We start from the raw sequence: 6,996 nt of genomic DNA, 5'->3' as shown, positions 1-6,996 counted from the left end.
ACGTTGTTGTGGTGCCTTGAGTTTTGTGCCTGTGAAATATTGTGATAACTTATTACTTGAATATGTAGTAGGAAGAATTATATTGGTCATATTTCTTCTGCACATGTGCTGGGAGTTAAGAGAATATTGTGTGGTAAACATTTTGGATGGGACCAATAACCAAAGCACCTTCGAGGTGGGTTTTCAGTACTGTGTTCCTGTGTAGAATGCTACCTACCTTCACCACAATCACATCGAACTTTTTTCCCTTCAGTGTTTAAAATTCAGAAAACCTCAGATGCTTATTCAGGTAGTTGTTGAATATATTTTTTGGGTGTGCATTTCTCAACAAAATTATCTGTAAAGCTGTAATTCTAGTGCAGCTGGCTGTGTCATTTTCAAACATATTTCTCAAACTTGAAAACTTGATTTTGGACACCTTTTTGTGGGAAGGATACTTGGTGCTAAGATAAAGGTACATGGAAAAAAAAGTTGTAATAGCAAGGAGGATGCCTACCCTCAATAAACCCCAAAGCAAATAAAAACCAAACCCTGCCCTCCCCCCCCCAACCCCCAGACCACCCCCAACCCCAAAATCTTAAGAAAATTAAAACATTCATGGCTTTCTTTAAAAGTCAGAAGACCTTTGACTGCTCTGCAATGTGCGTGTGAAAAGGACAAATTGAGTATTCATGAATGAAGACTTTGTGGTGCTGCATTTAAAGTCTTCACACCTTGCTTTAGTGCCTACTGTCTCATTCTGTGTCTCATTCCAGGTGTTCAGATCTGACAAACAGCCTGCAGCTGTGACTGCTTCTCTTCTTACTTGGGTACCAGATCCCAAAATGTGTGACATTGTTCTTTTTGCTCTGCATTTGCCCATTTTAACATCCTGAGTGCAAGGGGGGTGTCAGTGGTGTGTGTGTGTGTGTGCTTACGGTGCCCAGTGTATTTGAGGAGCATGTGGGCCATGTGCACATCCTCTGAAGTCCACATCAGCTACTGTTCATCAAGGTTTTACCTAGCAGTATGTTTCAGAGCACCTTGTAATAGAATGAGGCGAAGCAGAAATTTCAAGAATCTTCGCAGGTATTGTTCTTGCTTTGTCTGCTTGTCCATGAAGCAGAGTGAGAGCAGTTCCTGCCATCCTTGAAGGCTGAGACTGGCAGGTGGGGTGTGCGTTAAGCTGCACCAAGTAAGCCAGGGATGGGACAGCTGACAGTGTGTGTGTCATTGAAAACCGTCAGGCTTGGACATGTCTGGAGAAAGATCTGATTAATTGCATTATCAGAATCAGTGTCAATTTGACTTAGAGTCTGTTTGGAAATGGAAAAAAAAACCCACTAAATTTTGAGCAGAGTGATGTAAAGCACCACTGCTGTCAATTTGCTGCATGGGTATGAGACAGAGCCTTGCTGAGGAGCACACCTGCTCCCTGGTTCTCATACTGGCTGCTGCTGTATGAATAGTTGAAGAAGAACACACACTTATGGATGGATGGGAAAATGCCAAGACACCAACTCAAATTGCAGTCCAGAACTGTTAACAAATGTAGCAGGAGAAAGATTACACAAAAGCAATATAGATTTTTCAGTTGTTCTTTGCAGAAAAACAGTCAAAGGTGTAAGAAATTCCCCCAGCAGTTTCCAGTCTCTGCTGAGATGTGGAAGGTGCTCTACTGTGGACTGGGCTCGTTAGCTGTGCTGTCACACAAGGTATATTTGCCAGCAGTGTCACCTTTTAGAATGGGTGATGCAGAAAGGATGCTGTGGGAGCCTCTGTGAAATACTAATTTGGGGTACTTTTTCATGTGTTGTAAAATTATTTTCAGGTCATGAAGGACAAGTGCCCATAGCAACTTAATTGAATAAGTCAGTTGCATGTCATGTAGATACAATGCCATCCATCTGCCAGGGGGCTCACATCGTAAACAGTGCTGGAGAGCAAGGGCTGAATTACAAGTTTTTCAGACCTTTGGTGTCCTCTCCTGATCTGGTTAACCAAACCAGGTAGTTTCTTTTGAAGGCTCTGTCAGTCTGCTGTACATGTGGACATCTGTGTGCTCAAGTTCTGTCTGATGGATGCTGTGGTGGCTGCACAGAGCTACAGAGCTGAAGGCATGAGGTGGGCTGGTCAGCAGTGATCCTGTGGTGCTGTTTTGTTAGCCGAGATGGCAGAGTGTGAGTGGTAGAGCTACAGCTGCTGTGTCATCTTGTGCTTGTTTTCATAGACTTTTAGGCTGGTTTGGGCTGGAAGGGACCTTCAAGACTATGTAGTTCCAATCCCCTGCCATAGACAGGGACACCTTCCACTAGACAAGGTTGCTCAAAGCCCCATCCAACCTGGCTGTGAATGTTTTCGGGGATGGGGCATCAACAGCTTCTCTGGCCAACCTGTTCCAGTGTGTCCTGGTTTGGAATAAATTAGGGAAGAACCTCCAAAAGGAGTCCCCTAAACCAAAACCTACACCACCCCTTCCCCCCCAGCCCTGGGTTCGGGAAGGAAAATACCTTGGAGGAAAAGTGGAAAAACCGGTTTATTGACAAAAAAATCCCACTCCCCAACACCGAATAGTGGGAAAAGACGGGTTACTGTGATGAGGAGGGTGCGACGCGTCTGTTGCAAGCCCGGGACTTCTCCAACTTCTCAGGTCAGGTCAGGTCTGGAGCCAGTTCAAACCTTGGGGGGGGAGGGAGGGGAAAGAAGGAAGGAGGGAAAAGAAAAAAAAAACCAAACAGAAGCAGCGGGGGAAAAAACCAAAACAAAACAAAAACCGGCGGCAGGGGCAGCTGGAGAGCAAAGCGAAGCCAAGGCAAAGGCAGCCAAGCTAGCAAAAAAAGAGCCAAAACAGGAAAGAAAGAAAGAAAAAAACCTGCAGGCACCCACCCAAGAGGGAGGGGGCAGCTGCGAGACATAAAAATGTATCCAAGATACGAGATGGATGTATGCGATAGGAGGCAACTCAACCCAGAACACAGTGCCTCACTACCCTCTCAGTAAAGAACTTCCCCGATACCTGATCTCTTTCAGTTTGAATCCATTACCCCTTGTTCTATCACTACATGCCCTTTTAGAAGGTCCTTCTGCATCTTTCTTACCACTCCCTTCGGGTACTGGAAGGCCACAAATATACCACTCATAAGCTGAACACTCCTCTCAAGCCTTGCCTTGCAGAAGAGGTGCTGCATCCCTCTGATCATTTTGGTGGCCGTCTGCATTTTGGAATAAGAATTTATTTCAAGGTAGCTGTCTGGACTGATCTTACTGCTGTTGTTGATGCTGTGAAAAGTGTGAGTCTTTTAACCCAACTTGTTAATGGAGGAAAAGCTGCACTGGTGCAGAGAACCAATATTGTACGTGAAGAATTTGGGTGCTGGGACTTCAGGACTTCATGTGACAGCATCATGATTTATAAACACGCATGGAAAAAGTCAGCTAGTGAAGATGCACCCAGCCCACTGCTGCTGGAGATCAGGGGTAGCCTTGGTGCACATGGAGGCTGACGTGTGGCTGCGTGTGTGCTCAATCAGGGATTGTGCAGAGCCAGCACTGGGGTCAGGGCTGTGAGATTGAGAAGGATCGAATGTGATTGGGACAGGAAGACATTTTTGGGTTGAACTTCAGCTGAGGGGAGATGCGTGAGGTGGCTGCTCTGGGTACAAAGGGGCTGCCACCCACCAGCGCTGGGCTACCAGTCTCTGTAGGAACCTGCCAAGTCCTTCAAAAACGTATGTCCTGGGAGCAGACCAAAAGCCCAGCTAACAGGGTGGGACTCCTGCTGGGTCAGAGCATGGAATGGCATTTGGGAGTGGCAGCTGCCTGTTAAACACTGCACCAGAGATGGCTGCTGTAGATGGCTGCTGAATTCCCAAAACACCTCTCTGTGAGGGCAGTGGCTGTGCCTTGCACTCTGCAGTTTCTTTGTAAAGGCCTGGGTTTTGCCAAACGTGGCTTTGACCAGGTCCCCTGTAGGAGTGAGGAGAGTCTGGGGTACCTGGATGCTGGTGTAATAAATGATTATTACAACAACAGTATGATTATTACTGCAACAGTATTATCAATAAATAATTTCATTTAAAAATTGCCAATTGAAAATACAAAAAAGCCACAAGCAAAGATAAGCACCGAGCCCGGGATCGGCACTGGGTGAATCTCAGATCCAGCCTCTATCGCACCGAATCCCCCCCATTCATAAAGTCCGTCTTTGCAAGGTCGGGTTTTATACAGCTTTTCTACTGGGCAGGGTTTTTTTCCTTCCTTTGTCTCTCTTGTCCTTCTAATGTATTCATGTCCGTTTTTTCTGACTCCTGATCTGTTGAAGAGTTTTCCGAGATACTTGGTTTCTTCTTAAGGGAATCTGATATTGGGACGCACGCCCTCGACATGTAGATTAGATACATATCAGGAGCTGATCACCGGGTTGTTGCCGGGCTTATCTCCGGGAAGTCTAATCTCCTCTCCGTGCCACCCTTCTTTCTATTCCAAATAGGTCTCTTCCCCTGTTACTGGCAGAGGTGGCACAATTCCTGAAAACTTTTAATTCTTGCACATAAATGACTTTATACCATATTTTGCAATAAAACATGAATTAATTCCATAAAATATATCACACTGGGGTGTTGTGGGAGTGGGGATGGGGGAGCCTCTCCAGAGCCCCTCTGAGCATGGGACCATGCTGGTGCTGCTGCACCAAAAAGGCTGAGGGTGGCAGGCCCATGGAGTCTCGGACAGAGCAAAGCTCCATCTCACAAGTGACACTTCTGCCACTGGATTCTTCAAACGCTGTTTTTGTTCTTTAACAGATGAATTAGAAAGCTTGGCCTGGAGGCTTTCTAAATGTCAGATATTGGTAAAATTCAATATTGGTAAAATATTCAAAAAATTGTGCATACTGTTCTGAATGCTTTCATTTTGGAGAGGAGGAGGGAACGAGAACAACAGCAATAATAAAGACCTCTTAAATAGTGCAAGGCTCTTGGGGAAACAGAGCTTAGCAAAACAATATATTAATAGAAAAAAAAGAATTTCTCAGAGCACATGCTTCCTCCTGTTTCTCTTGCCCTAAGGCACCTGTTCCTCGGGGGCAATGAGGTCAATTGTCTTAAAATACCCCAAAACCCTGGCAAAAACCTTCAAATACCACACAGTGTGCAACATGTCTAGTTTTGGAGTAGGTGGAAGAGAAATTAACTGGAAGGTTGCTGTTACTTGCATAAAACTTTTGCTTTGCACTACTTTGGTTGAGCATTGTTAGATCTGCTTGTGGTTTTGCTGGAGTATTTGTGTCATGCTGAGAAACTGATTTCTCTTTGGGAAATCTGCAGCCATAAAACCTTTAAATACAGTGATGTTACTATTGGATGTTAAGCTGGTGGGCCCAGTTCCCTGTTCTCTCTTTCTGGGTGGGAGGAGGTGGATTCCTAATGATGTAGGGGGGCAAAAATTTAAACAGGCAGCTTTAGACAAAGGATTCACAAACGCTATAAGCAGACCCAGCCAAGGGCAGAGGAATAAGTTGTGCTTGGAAATAACTGTGTTGGTGAGAAGTCCTGTGAAGGGTGATAAACTCTTCAAGAGGGAATTACTGGGTTTTTTTTTTTTTTTTTGTTTTTTTGTTTTTTTTTGTTTTTTGTTTGTTTTTTTTTTTTTTTTCCCCTCCTTTCATCCATAGTACTAATTAAAAATGTACTATTTTCTTACTCTGCTTTGTATGATAAGACAACTGCAAGGGAGAAGCAGAGTGTTGGGGTCAGGCATTCCAGTCAAGGCTCAGCCCAAAAGCACCACTGCCTCAGTTTACCTCCTTTTTTATTTTTTTTTTCAACTGGTTTTCCCAGTTCTCCCCTTGTGGAGGCCTCTGATGCCAGATTAAAAATGGGGCTGACATATAGATTGTTGTTTAGATATTAATGCACTCATTTACTTTTCCCTCCTCTTCTGAATTAAGACAGTAATGCTGAATTTACTGTTACTTATGATAATTTCAGGTCTGCACGAGAGTTCTTTGAACAATCAGGGTTTTCTTAAAAAAATCTTCAAAATATTCACTTCTTTGTTCACAAGTGCTGAAACCATGAGAGTGTGTCTGTGTGTGTGCCTGTGTCTGAGTCATCCCTGAAGTACCCAGTTAAACTGGAACTTTTTGGATTGCTGGTGACAAAAATTATGGTTGTGGGTTTGACTCATTTCCATGCCAACAATTTAATACATCCATACATGTTCTTGATGTCAGGTTCTCAACTACAGAATTACATTCTTGGGGCAGCCCTGCATATGTTTTGGTAAGTATCTGCAGGAAGAAATAAATTTACATAAAGCAAGAGAGACTTAAGCCTGTGCAGATTTGATCTTGAGAATGAAGTGGCACAGAAAATAGAACTGAAGTTGCAGGAAAGTGTTAGCTTTAAACAAAAACAACTGTAAAATAAAAATCCCTTTTAAATCAAAAGCAGCTGACATGTAATTTCCCTTGTACTGTGATGCCACCTACGGGATTTCTGTGGGGAACACAACCCTGGCCACAGTTTAGATTTTTAATCTTAGGGTTGATGGTTTATTTTAAAACCACAAGAGCATGATGTCCTCCTGAGTCTATCAAAACAAATGTTTCCCACTCTGTACTTAGCTGTTCCTGTATTGAATTTCAGGAAAGTTGAATTCCTTCTCAGAAACTTTGGTGTGTTGCTGTCAGCAATTGCAAACCTGAATCCAAGACCTCATATACTTCCTGTCCACAGAGGCATTTCTAAAATGCTAAGTGCATATTAGATCTGTTTTGTAAAAAAATCATTGAAGTAATACAATCTGTGAAAAATCTTGTGAGTTTCTACAGACATCATAGCAGTGATTTTGAACCCATGAAATTCATATGTGTATTGGAGAGCAGAAGATTTCTATGTCAAAAGATTAGCATTTGGAAGCCATAGTTAAATGCAAACTTCAAAAAATAGATCTGACACTGTAATACAACTAGTCCGAAACTTTAGACAAGTGATCTGAGTGTTAAATGTTCAAAGT

The sequence above is a fragment of the Sylvia atricapilla genome, chromosome 1 (assembly GCF_009819655.1).
Source record: "Sylvia atricapilla isolate bSylAtr1 chromosome 1, bSylAtr1.pri, whole genome shotgun sequence".
Lineage (NCBI taxonomy): Eukaryota > Metazoa > Chordata > Aves > Passeriformes > Sylviidae > Sylvia > Sylvia atricapilla.
The sequence above is the reverse complement of the archived record's forward strand: the minus strand, read 5'-3'. Positions refer to the sequence as shown.